The 14581-nt window shown below is 31.3% G+C and overlaps 1 protein-coding gene and 1 long non-coding RNA gene across 3 annotated transcripts in view; one reads left to right on the forward strand and one right to left on the reverse strand.

Moving 5' to 3' along the window:
- AlaRS (alanine--tRNA ligase, cytoplasmic) overlaps positions 1-14581 on the forward strand; it is a 99313-nt gene that overhangs the window by 11363 nt on the left and 73369 nt on the right. The window lies entirely within an intron of this gene.
- LOC142225797 (uncharacterized) lies at positions 6122-7146 on the reverse strand. The gene is made up of 3 exons (XR_012719428.1): positions 6837-7146; positions 6668-6772; positions 6122-6602 (listed from the first exon to the last, which is right to left on the reverse strand). It is a non-coding gene; the product is annotated as an uncharacterized LOC142225797 (long non-coding RNA).

The raw sequence follows: 14581 nt of genomic DNA on the forward strand, positions 1-14581 counted from the left end.
AAACGCATAAAATTTGCAAAATCTCATCGGTTCTTTATTTGAAACGTTAGATTGGTCCATGACATTTACTTTTTGAAGATAATTTCATTTAAATGTTGACCGCGGCTGCGTCTTAGGTGGTCCATTCGGAAAGTCCAATTTTGGGCAACTTTTTCGAGCATTTCGGCCGGAATAGCCCGAATTTCTTCGGAAATGTTGTCTTCCAAAGCTGGAATAGTTGCTGGCTTATTTCTGTAGACTTTAGACTTGACGTAGCCCCACAAAAAATAGTCTAAAGGCGTCAAATCGCATGATCTTGGTGGCCAACTTACCGGTCCATTTCTTGAGATGAATTGTTCTCCGAAGTTTTCCCTCAAAATGGCCATAGAATCGCGAGCTGTGTGGCATGTAGCGCCATCTTGTTGAAACCACATGTCAACCAAGTTCAGTTCTTCCATTTTTGGCAACAAAAAGTTTGTTAGCATCGAACGATAGCGATCGCCATTCACCGTAACGTTGCGTCCAACAGCATCTTTGAAAAAATACGGTCCAATGATTCCACCAGCGTACAAACCACACCAAACAGTGCATTTTTCGGGATGCATGGGCAGTTCTTGAACGGCTTCTGGTTGCTCTTCACTCCAAATGCGGCAATTTTGCTTATTTACGTAGCCATTCAACCAGAAATGAGCCTCATCGCTGAACAAAATTTGTCGATAAAAAAGCGGATTTTCTGCCACTGATTTTGGTAATAAAATTCAATGATTTGCAAGCGTTGCTCGTTAGTAAGTCTATTCATGATGAAATGTCAAAGCATACTGAGCATCTTTCTCTTTGACACCATGTCTGAAATCCCACGTGATCTGTCAAATACTAATGCATGAAAATCCTAACCTCAAAAGAATCACCCTTTATATTTAATGTCGTAGGTCTCTACCAATTTGTTATTATTTGGTATTCAGCTTTGTACGAGTCTTTCCATATTAGCTTAGGCAATAATTTAAGTTTGTCTTCCGAAGTTTGTACATTTAAATTAAGGGTTATAGGCAAGGCCGTATTCAGGGGGGGGAGGTGAGGGGGATCAAACCCCCCCCCCCCCAAATGAATGAATATTTTTATATAAATAAATATATATATTTTAGCTGCATAGAAAAATCTTATCGAAGATGTTGAAGGAAAGCTGAAGGTTTTATTTTGAAAACGCTTACCTATAAAACTTGCACAAATCCTAGAATACTAGTTGAAAAGCCCGTCAAACGACGGTCGAAAAAACAAATTGTGTTTGTTCTCGCACCACAAATTTCATTTTTGGAAAATGTATTTCTGCTTTTTATGTGTGTTTGTTGTTCTTTTTGTGAACATGACTCGCTTTGTTTGGCCATAGCAACAACAACGAAACAGCCAAACACACATGTGTAAATGAAATGGCGCAAAACCTGCGAAAAGAACCTGCCTAATTCAGCGATGGAAGCACTTGGAGAGTGCAATAAAGAGATATTTCCAAACGTGCATATTCTTTTAAAAATTTTGGTCACTTTGCCAGTAACTCAGGGATGGAAAATACAATTTTTAAGAAAGTACAAAAAATGTATTTTTTGAGCGGAAAGGTACTTTTTACTAAATTTCAACAAAAATTTCACTGGAAGATTATTGTCAAGAGACTGAATTTTAAAGAAAATAAAATTTTGAAAAAAATTTCTATATAAATAAAATTTTACAAGGTTTTAAGCTGCAATAAAAAAACAACAACAATGCTTTAAGAACAAAACCAACAATAACAAAACAAAACGAAGGGAAATAAAATTTTGCAAAAAATTCTATAGAAATAAAGTTTTGCAAAAATTTCCTATAGAAATAACATTTTTACAAAATTTTCAATTGAAATAAAATTTTGACAAAATTATCTATAAAAATAAAATTTTGCAAAAATTCTATATAGAAATAAAATTTAGACAACATTTTTTACTGAAATAAAAAATTGAGAATATAGAATCGCATTCTTTTTTCGACTAAAACATTCTTGAAGTTCAATAAAATCCTGTTTTTGACTATATCTTTTACAAAATTGAGATTTTCTTCCCACATGAACATGTCTGTTTTGCAATATTTGTAAAAGACTATTAGCAAATAAGGTTGATAAAGACTTTCTCAAAATATTAAAATATTTTGTCAAAGCTATTGTACCATAAATCGGATATCGACTCCAAAATGTCTACACAAAAGGTACTAAATCATTCGCGGGGGTACTACGGTACTGACCGGGGTGAAAAAGTATTGAAAAAAGTACTTTAGTACTGCATTTTCCATCCCTGCAGTTACTACGTGCTCCTCCGAACGTTCATTTTCAAAAATGAAGAGATTAAAGACGTATCTTAGAAATTCGACTGGTGAGAGTAGACTCAATGGATTGGCATTAATGTCGGTTCATCGCCGAATAAATGTGCCGACTGAAGAAGTCATTGATTTATTTGCTGCCCAAAAAGCCCGTCGGCTCAATTTAATATTATAAAAATATTGTATACATACCTTTGCATAAATAAAATTTTCTACACATGAGATTATATGAATATTTTTTTTTAAAGTTGAACCCCCCCCCGAATTAAAATCCTGGCTACGGCCTTGGTTATAGGCATATGATCTGACCAAATGTTATCAATGACTGAGAAACTATCTAAATATTGGAGCAGGTTTACGGGTAGTGCACAAAAGTCATTAACTGATGTCCCACTGCTACTCACATATGTAACATAAAATTCCCTTCCTCATCCCCGTGCGTTTGACCATTTACAACAATCAGATTTTGGCCATTGCAATAGTCAATATACATTTTCCCATTCGCGTAAGTCAAAGTGATATCTTGCGAACATTTATGTCTCCAATCAGAATTAAATCTTCATCTCTTTTCTCCGATAAAAAAGTTTTCGCAGTTTCAAATTCTTTTGTCCAATCGGAACTTCTTATATACATCGGTACTATCATCATTTTAAAGTGCTCAATTTGTACAGTCACTCCACACATTTCATCATTATAGGAAAATTCAAAGTTAGCCTCTAGTGCTCTTAATGATTTCCTTACTCCCAGTATTATACCCCAATAGACCGGCCGAATCGACTAACCTTTTTAGCATTCATCCAATGTATTTCATACATGCTAAGTATTTCTCCGTATTTTTTGTATTTTGGCTGGTTAAATGCGTTTCCAGAAGAATATTGACATCAAATTCTTTGATAAATGCAAAAAAAATGTGGAAACAGACATTTATTAGAAATTCCATTTATATTGTATGATAGTATTTTAAAGCTTATTCTTTTATTAATTTCATCTGGAATCTCAATATTTCTGCTTACAAAAGACTTATCTAGTTTTTTGGCTCTATTTTTTCAAAAATATTGTTAAATGACGTAGATTTCACATTATCTCCATACAAATATCTATTGAGATTTTCGAACCAGTTAAACCTCTGGTGTTGAAAACCATTTTGACATTATCTTCATTTGAGAATTCCACGATAGCCGTTTGCGTATTTTCTCACTCATACATTGTTCGTGCAGATACAATGACAGGATTGACCTTCAAATTCTCTAAGCTGATCTTTTGAACCGTATTAATGACGGGCTTTTCATTTGGAATATTTTTGAACACAAGTTTTGTATTTTAGATTTGGTTTTCTAACCACATCATATTCCTGCTATTTTCGTCTAATTTTTGTTTGAGAAGTTCAATTTCTTGTTTAGCTCTATATTTTCCAATTTAAGACAAGTAAGTAAAGTCTAAAGTCGGGCGGAGCCGACTATATTATACCCTTCACCAATATGTAGACAAACATTTGTGTTACCATCTCAACTACTTAAAATTTGCTGGGAGCTATATAAAAGTTTGCATTTCCAGATACAAATACTTTTAATGGAAACAATTTTTTGTACTTCTAGAAAATCTCTGGAACTAAAATTGAAATCGGCTAACGCCCTGGAATGAAACACAATGTTAATAAAAAAATATGGGAAATATGAAGCGAGAGAAATTTTGAGGCAATTTTACAAAAGAGCATTTGCGATTTATGAGGCGATACTTATGTATTCGAGATATAGGACAATTTGAGTATCATTTACAATTTTAGCTACTCAGCAGTGACGATTTTACACGGATATTGGTTAGATCTTGCCAAGATATGTGGTCAAGTGTAGGTTGTGATATATTATTTGGTCAAGTCGGGCGACTTGGAGCTTTATTTAAAATTCATCCGTTCTGTGGAAATTTTGGCATTGCTGTGTGTAGGATATGGCTAAGATATGGTGAAATAATCACAGAATTTTGTGTAAAGTGTGAGAATTTTGTCCATATTTGTATTATCTGAGGAAACTATCCAGTCAATTGGAGGAAAATCCCATTGAAAATGGGTCTAAAATATGAAACAGTCTACCATATTTCCCCAACTCTGGTGTACGTATATATGGGAACTATATACAATCTGAACCAATTTTGACTAAATTTGACATGCATAGTTACAATACTAATAATGCTATCTATGCGAAATTTCACGTAAATGGGAGTATAACTTTGGCCCCCCTGGTGATATGAGTGCAAATCGGACGGGATATATATATGGGAGCCATATCGTTAAAAGTACCGCTTGTGCAAAATTTGAAGTAAGTCAGGACAAAACTCTGGCTTTTGAGACCATATAAGTCCAAATCGGGCGAAAGATATATATGTGAGCTATATCTAAATCTGAAGCGATTTTAACAAAATTTGACACACTTAACGATACTATTAAACGTACCCCTTGTGCAAAATTTGAAGCAAATCACGGCAAAATTCTGGCTTTTGTGGCCATATAAGTGCAAATCGGACGAAAGATATATATGGGAGCTATATCTAAATTTGAACCGATTTCAATCAAATTTACCAAGCATTGGTAGAATGTCAATACTACCCTCTGTGCAAAATTTCACGAAAATCGGTAGTAAACTTTGGCCTTTGTGGTCATATGAGTCTAAATCGGACGAAAGATATATATGGGAGCTATATCTAAATCTGAACCGATTTGGCTGATATTTTGCAAGATTTTCGATATTCATAAAATATTTGGATGTACGGTATTTCAAGAAAATCGGTTGATAAACACGCTAACTATGACCACATCGGGGATAAATATATATGTCAGCTATATCTAAATCTGAACCGATTTTTTCCAAAACCAATAGCGATTGTCTCTGTCCCAAGAAACGGCCCTATGCCAAATTTGAGGACGATCGGACTTAAATTGCGAGCTGTACTTTGTGCACAAAATTACATATACAGACAGACGGACGGACGGACAGACAGACAGACAGACAGACGGATATCGCTAAATCGACTCTGAATTTAATTCTAAGCCGATCGGTATACTAAAAGATGGGTCTATGACCACTATTTCTTGGCGTTACATACAAAAGCACAAACCCTGTACCACAGTAGTGGTGAAGGGTATAATTAGATATTTCTTCCGTTACATACGATATTCCCGATTTGACCTCGTCTAAATTTTGTTTGGTTGGTAGGTTTTTAAGTTTTTCTTTAAGCAATCCGTTCATTGTTAATTTCATTGCCTCCATTAGGTCACTAACCTCCATGCTACACACCTGTTTCTTATTCATTGTGTTTTCTTCTGGTGATGTTTCTTCCAGTTTACGTTTTGTGTGTTGGGATGCCTGTATATTTGGTGTACTCGCCATTTATCCAACTCACAAACCAAAATTATAATTCCCAATAAACACAAACGTTTGAAAAATGCTAAATTTCAACAAATTTTCAAACATTTTTTCAAAGGATTAGGGTAATATTCAAGTTGAGAAATTGTTGAGAAAATCGCGTTCTCAACAAAAAACAGACATTACCCTCAACAGTGAAATTCAACACATTAGCAATAATATCTCAAGTGTTATCCTCAAATTGAAATGCATCGCTACTCAATAATTTGTCAAACAATTTTCGATGCGAGTCAAATTCAAAATTAACATCGTTGCAAATACTTTTCAACCTAAATTTGTATGAATGATATCCCCACTTCAAATTGAAAGTCAAAGGCAAAATTCTATGAATTTTGTATAAATTATTCTTTTTTATCAAAATAAAATATATAATAATACACTACACTGCATAATACACTACAATACCAATTGATAAATAATAATCTTATTAAACATATCAACAAATAAGAACAAAAAAAAAAAAAAAAAAACAAACAACAAAAATTTAAATATCTTAAACATTATTAGTAAACACTTTTGCATTGATAATACGATTTCCTTCCTTTTGGTGTCATAAAACCACATTAAAATTTATTAACATGCGGGCAATTTGAAATTAGGAACGTACTGGACCGCGTGTTAGAATTGATTTCCAGCAGAAGGAATTCACAAAATATCCACTTTAAACTGATAATAGCACATGAATTAAACTGACGATGTCATGCACATTTTCATCCAGAAGTTGTAGATTTCAACAATTTATTATTTTTAACAATTTTAATTGGTTGCACTTGTAATGTTTCTGGAAACTTTTTCTTGTCGATAAGCCACTCATTTTCCATTGGTCAGCTTCTTAATGTTTGCAAGAATGTAGCATCCAAAGATTTTAGTTTTCTGCAAAGAGATTTAAATTTAGTGACTTCTCTAAAGTGATGATTTAATTTTTCATATTGACGTACCAATTATTATAAACTATTTGAAGCAGTTCCAGTTAATTGTCACCATTTTTTCATCGGTCAGCTTTTTAATGTTTTCAAAAACGTAGAATCCATAATTTTAGTTTTCTGCAAAGAGATATACATTTAGTGACTTCCTTAAAGTTTTATTTCATTTATTATTTTCACTTACCTATTTTTATAAACTATTTTATTTGTCTAAAATTTTCCATTTTTCTTATTTCTTGCAATTGACCACGAACTTCGTTGCACAAATAAGTATTGAAAACCACATGGTTTTTTCGTTGCATTTTAGGGTAGTGTTTTGTCAAAGTTTTCTCATATTATCTTCAACACCTTTTCAAAGATTTCGTCAACATTTTGGTAAATTGGAAGTAATTCGCAAACAATTTGAAGATATATTGAAGATGAGCTATTTCAAGTCAAGTTGAATTTATGTTGAAAATTATATTTACCCTCAAACTAAAAAGTTGTTGCATTTGAAAAACGCTCATCCTGTGTTTATTGGGTTCAAAGTAAATTTCCAGTGTATAATTTTAGGCTGAACGAAATATGATACTGGGAAATAAGACAGTTTGTGTAATTAATTATGCGGCTAAGTAGTTTAGCAATGCTTATTTGTTCCAGTTAGTGAAGCATGCGAAAACATTAAATTCCATAAATGTTTTCTATAATAAATCTTGGTGCAATGTGGTATAGTTACTATAAACGATCATCCGTACGATTTGTTGTTACGACAAATACGATGTTAGTAATCTGAGCCTTAGCATGTGAACACTACACCAAATATAATATGACACACATACCAGCTGATATTGTTATTGTCCAATGTTCTGAATGTGAGTTTTGTTTTACCGGTTAACAGCAAGAGAGTGTCGTCTTCCAATTTATTTCTAATTATATTTTATATCCAATTTTCTTATAAAAAGTTAATAAGAAATATGACAATAATTCTTCAAGCTGCTGATCGTCTCAAGTTATACATCGGTTTCGGCGAAAGTGATTGATGAAATTCCAACTTATCCAAGTCGTCCAGATGCGAATGGTAAACAAAAAACAATGAATTATTGAAGCCGGGTAAAAACGCGTGTGTTTCCCTTAACAGTGATACAATAGTGATCATTTAAAATGTCTTCGATTACGAAATGATAGTATCAATCACAGTTTTAACTGAGCATTAAACAATACTCGATTAAAAAATTAATTGATTTGCAAATTTCAATTAATTATTTAATTGATTCAATTAAAAATGTAATTGACATTGATTGCAAAACTTTTATTTTTTTATTAAAAACCTATCTATTTTCAATTACTTTCTTTACTGGCTTAGAGTTTTGAGTTTGATTACGAAATTTATTGTTTGAAATAATGTTTTGATAAAAAAAATAAAAAAAAATCCATTTGATTTAATCTTCCGTTTTAGGGTTTTCATATGGATAATTTTCAAAAGAGAACTTTCGCTTTAAAAAAAGAGAACATTTTAACTAAAAAAGAGTTAACAATAAAAAAATTCTTTATTAAATAATTAATAATTTTATTGATGTTAAAATTAAAATAATAATAGTTTCCAATGATAGAAACAACGAAATAAATATATAATAAAACAATAGAAAACAAAAAGAATCACATTTTCTTAAAAAATAAACAAAATAAATTGACGACGACAACGTATTGGCGTATTTACGTCGTACGTTCAATTACATCTATTTCTAATTTTTACGCCGTACGTCGAAACGTCGCAATTGTGTTCCGGCCTTTAATTTGTCAACAGATTTAACCCCGTAAACAATTAGTGGCGAACAATTGTGGCGAATTCCTACTAAATAAATAAAATTCCATCAATCTAGGATTTTTTTGAAATAGAGTACATAAAGAGCACTGTTGGACATAAAAATACGGCACCAAAAAAAGAGAGTGAACAAAAAGATACGAACACAAAAACAGAACATGTTCTCTTTAAAAGAGATGTAATAGACAGCCTATTCCGTTTTCTATTAAAAAGTTAATTGTTTCAATAAATTTTTTAATTCAAAATTTTCAATTATTGACGTATTTAACTTAATGTGTATATTTTGATCAAAAAGTTAGTTGTATTAATTAATTTATTAATTGGAACATTTTTCAACTTCAATCAAATTTTTAATTGGAAATATATGTGATATTTTTTTCTGTGACATGACCATCATCGGATGAGTCGTCCTTGCCTTGCATGCCACAGAGATGCATACAAAGATTCATGGGTTCAATACCAGTTTCGATGAAGCAAGAAGAAGTTTTCACTTCAGTTATGCTCTTGACATTTTTGAGTGTTTAAAATCTTCTCTAAGTTGTTGAGCTTGGAAATTTCTCTGGCCAACGCACTGAATTTTTCGACTCATAAATTTCAAATGAAAGCAGTGATTAATAAAATTATACATGGAAAAAGGTTCTAAAAATTTTATCTTTAATTTAATCATTAATTTTATTACTAATACTTCTACTGCATTTTTCCGAGTCAAATAAGAAGAGTATTGAAGCAAGGATGCAATTATAACACATATAAATTTGAGTTTTGAAAGTCAACAAAATAAGGATAAAGACGATTTAATTAATTTTGAAGATATTTTCAGAATTACTAAAGCAAAGTTGACCTTAGGCCAATAAATTTTGTTTTCATGTAAAGATACCTATTTTTAACTCGAATCATTTAACTGTAAGGGTATTTTTGCAGTGTACATACATTTTAGAGAGAAATGTGTGAATAATTAAAGGAGAAAGAAAAGGAAAAAGGCAAAAACATTTTTAGACCCAAGGAAAAAATTCCCCTTAGGAAGTATTCCCTTTTAGAGAAAACATGTCCGAATTTATGGTGATTCAAAAATTTTATCTAAACTGAACTTTTGTTCTTCAAAAAAGAAAACTCTTCGTTCAGTGTAGTAGTTTCCTTAAATATGGATACTAAGTTCTAGCTTAGCTGCTAAAATCAATAATGAATTAAAGGCCTGCACAAGACGTCTTATACGACATATCAAGACATTTTTGTCTATTGAGGGTCAGTGTTTACTCTCATTTGTTCCCGCAAATCATTGTATTTTTCCCTATACATGAACAATTATCTTGTGTGTACAAACACAAAAACTCACGCCAAACACTATTTACATATTCAGCATTTGCAAACTTGCACACATCTCGCGTATTTGCAAGTTTTATATGATGTACCTATTGTATTTCCATCTCCACGCTAGTGAAATTTATAAAACCAAAGATTATAGATTTGAGGAAGGTGGGAGATTGGCTTGCGTCATACCAAATGTTGCATTTACCAGATTAGTTTAATACATGTTTGTAATCTTTTAGTTGTCTTTAGTTTTTATTCTTTAAATGCAAAATGTAATTTTCTTAATGAAACAATGTTAAATTTTAGGCAAAACAAAAAAAAAATACATTTTCCCCTTTATGGAAATTTATTTCGTGCTCTTAATTTCTTTTTATTTGCATTTTAATGCTATGTCAATACTTGTCGTATACGCGTTTGGTTCGAGTATTAAACTAATGTGGTAAATGGTTTGATGTGCTCAGTAGCCAATCTCCCATCTTCCTCTTCTATAATCTTTGTATAAAACCACCACCATTTGTTTGGAGTTGCGAGTAAGATGCCTTTTACACGATGCAATTTCTTCGTGCAATAATTGCATGCAACTCTTGTTTGTAGGCAAACGGTGTAGAGAAGCAAAGGGGGTAGAAAAAATTTCACGTTTTCCGTTCCTCTTGCAATTTTTTGACATTTCTCTTCACTGTCGTTTGTACTGTTGTTCATTGCTTTATTTGTATTCTGCTTTCAACGTGAATGAATTTTTCGTTATTATCTTCCATTTTTATTTTTGCAATTGCTTAAACAATTTTTTTCACTATGTATTTTATTGTTACGAATTACCAATTAAAGAAGATTGAGCGAATAAACGTCAAAAAATTTCAAACGTATTGCACCGTATAAATGCTGATGTTTTTAAGAAGCAACTTTAAAAGAGAATACAAAAAATTGCACGCAACTAATTGCATCGTCTAAAACCCCTCTAAGTGAGTGGAGGAGAAACTGAGAAGCAGAAGAGAGCAATATAATAGGGCTGTTTTCTTTTAGCACTGGATACCCTAAGCAAAGATTATAGATTTGAGGAAGATGGGAGATCGGCTTGCGTCATACCAAATGGTGCATTTACCAGATTAGTTTAATACATGTTTGTAATCTTTTAGTTGTTTTTAGTTTTTAGTTTTTATTTTTTAAATGAAAAATGTAATTTTCTTAATGAAACAATGTTAAATTTTAGGCTACAACAAAAAAATTACATTTTCCCCTCTACACACAAAAAAATTTCACGAAAATTTTTCCAATTAAAATTTTAATTGAGTTTTAAAAAATATTCAATTAAAAATTTAATTGATTCAACAAATTTTTTAATTGAAACAAAAATCAATCACAAAAATAATAGTATCAATTAATTTTTTAATTGGATCAATTAACTTTTTAATTGACCTTCAATTAATTTTTTAATTGATACTATCATTTCTGTGATTGAAGACATTTCAATTAAAAATTAATTGGATCAATTAATTTTGTGATTGAATCAGAAAATTTTTTTTGTGTGTATGGAAATTTATTTCGTGCTCTTAATTTCTTTTTATTTGCATTTTAATGCTATGTCAATACTTGTCGTATACGCGTTTGGTTCGAGTATTAAACAAATGTGGTAAATGGTTTGATGTGCTCAGTAGCCAATCTCCCATCTTCCTCTTCTATAATCTTTGACCCTAAGCAGTTACGGACTAAAAGAAAACAGAGTACTCGTTTATCCAGGACATCTCCAAAAAATATGCAACACTGTCATCAGCTGTTTAAAAACAATCACAAAAAACTAGTGAAATCTTACATTTTAACGTATGAAATGCTCAAATAGTAATAAATATTTAATGCTGCGATTATTTATGACACTGTACCACGTTGAATCTCATGTTATTCTATAAATTAGTCACAATAAATTGCTATTGTGAATCTAAAAGGCGTCACTTTATCAAAATGCAATCTGGCAACACCGACGCGACTTGATCTGATGAGATGTTCTGGATAGAACACCAGTGCAACGATGTTCTGGATAGCCCATATAAATGTTGCATCCAGTGCTAAAAGAAAACAGCCCTAATGTCAAGTTGGGATACCATATCACAATAAAACAAATGTTTTTATAGATGAAAGCAGGGAGATTGATGGTAATTGCGGTGGTAATAATAATTGGAAATATATTTTTATATTCAAATTCCTAAATATTTTTTGGTTTAAACTAGATAATATATCATTGGACAAAAGGGTTAGCAGCAAAAAAAGATTTTCTAATAAGCAACAATGAAACTATTTGTTTTTTTTTATTTTTATTATAAAATATAATTATTCAAAAGTAATTATTACAAAGCAGTACTATGTTCATATTTACATATTATAATACAAAATACCCTGACCACTATGTGGTTTAGGGTATAAGAATGAACGCAATTAATCGAAACACAGTCAAAAAATACCACTCTGTTGCTATTTTTGCTTCCTACAAGTTGGCAACTCTGACTAACAAATGCACCACAAAAGCATAGCAAAGCAAAGATATGAATCTCTAGGATACTCGGTCGCTATGTTTCGTGTCCCGAGTATTTGATGTTGTTTTATGCAAAGATTATAGAAGAGGAAGATAGGAGATTGGCTACTGAGCACATCAAACCATTTACCACATTAGTTTAATACTCGAACCAAACGCGTATACGACAAGTATTGACATAGCATTAAAATGCAAATAAAAAGAAATTAAGAGCACGAAATAAATTTCCATAAAGGGGAAAATGTAATTTTTTTGTTGTTGCCTAAAATTTAACATTGTTTCATTAAGAAAATTACATTTTTCATTTAAAAAATAAAAACTAAAAACAACTAAAAGATTACAAACATGTATTAAACTAATATCGTAAATGCAACATTTGGTATGACGCAAGCCAATCTCCCATCTTCCTCAAATCTATAATCTTTGGTTTTGTGTATTTATTCAATATCGATGAATGTGTTTATGCATTTTGCTTTTGCAAAGAGAGTATTTGAGTTTGCGGGATCAGGGCAAAGATTGCAAGTAAGAGTATTCGTTGAAATAATATATATAGTTTTATTTATTTGTTATATAGTTTTATTTATTTGTTATATAGTTTTATTTATTTGTTATTTTGGCTTGAGGTCCTTTAAAAACAAATCCTTTACGAGTTTTGTAGAATTTATCTTTCCAATATATCGACTAACATTGTCAGTCTTCGACAGAATTAAAATTTTAACACATAAACAAACAGAAGAAAACAGATAAAGTTTTCGTCCGTTCATAAAGAGAGTTAATTCAAAGAGTATACATTTGGAGAGAGATCGCATCAACTTTGACTCGTTTTTTTTACAAAATTGTAATTAGAGACCGTAAACACTACATACAAATATATTCATCAGCATATTTATTCCAGCGGGCCAAAACAATTTGTTTAGCCTTGATGTCTGATGCGTGAGGATAGTGAGTAAAGTGAGGTATGCGGATCGGATCCGTGCGAAGAAGAATTTTTACATACATAAGACCTATTGAGGGTAAAAATTTAATATTAAATAAAAAAGAGAAAGAGGTAAAACACACAGAAAATAGTCACATACCAATACCGCACGGTGAAGGATTTGCTACCAGAAGAAATGAACTCTATTTTTGAAATTCAACTCATCATTATTTATAGGGCTCGAATTTTTCCTTTACTTTTTATAGATCATTGACACAATTATTAAAAACTGTGGGTTTCCTTTTGTTTGTTGCTGTTATGGTGATTTGAAAAAATTTTTTGAACATGTTGGATGTTTTCGTTCTTGTTCTTTGCTTGACCAATATAGTCTAATTGAAATGAAATGAGTAGAAAGATTTAGTTTTTCTCTAAAGAGATTGCGTACAATTTGGGATTTTTCCGGGATCCCGTTTCCGGGGAATTCACCATTTTTTCGCTCCCGCTTAATTCCCGGGAAATTTTCTTTGCAGTATTTTATATAAAATGGAGGGATAAATACTACAAAAATAATATTTTTAGTACCATTGGGTAAATCATAATTCTGAGATATAATTTGTTTAGTGAAAAAAGAGCGAAAAACTAAAAATAACGGGATATCTCAAAAACTGTTCCATAAAAAAATTTAAACATTTTTTTTCGAATTCAGTAGATCAAAATACATAATAAAAGCCGATTCTCCTCAAGTGTCCATTTTCAGTGTAAACTAGTGTTTTTTGCGTACGTGAGTTAAACTAACTAAAACCGAAGAAAAATATACACAAATGAAGCATAAAGATTAACTGAATTCCTGTCTTCCACAAAATAGTTCAGTATTTCTTCAAATTTGCAAATTTTACTACAAATGCGTTCATCATGAACTTCGTATGTCACTAAAGTCATTCTTGCAATTTTGAACTAAAATTTTTCTTAAACAAGTGAAAAAACTTAATTATGTCTACTAAATTTTCTTGAATGTGTCGAAAAATATTTACTTATTTTATGACATCGGCGTGATGCCAGCGTTTGTAACACTGCTTAGTTAACATTTTCTAAAAATATTCAAAATTATCTCAAATTAACCGAAAGTTTTCTTCCTGGTGGGTTCACTGTTTTTCCAGTGTAGTGTACAAGTCCATTGGAATGTCGTTTTACCGAAATATGACGATAAACAATTTGGAAAATGTTAGAGTTTTAATTCAAAAAATATTCTTTATTAACCAAAAACTATTGAGAGGATTACAATTAAAAAAACCAAAAAGGAATTGATCGAATGACAATAGGTTATGATAAGAAGAAGGGATGCCAGATTATATCTAACATTCCCCTGGACATAAAATATAAAAA

This window comes from Haematobia irritans, chromosome 2, assembly GCF_050003625.1.
Source record: "Haematobia irritans isolate KBUSLIRL chromosome 2, ASM5000362v1, whole genome shotgun sequence".
Lineage (NCBI taxonomy): Eukaryota > Metazoa > Arthropoda > Insecta > Diptera > Muscidae > Haematobia > Haematobia irritans.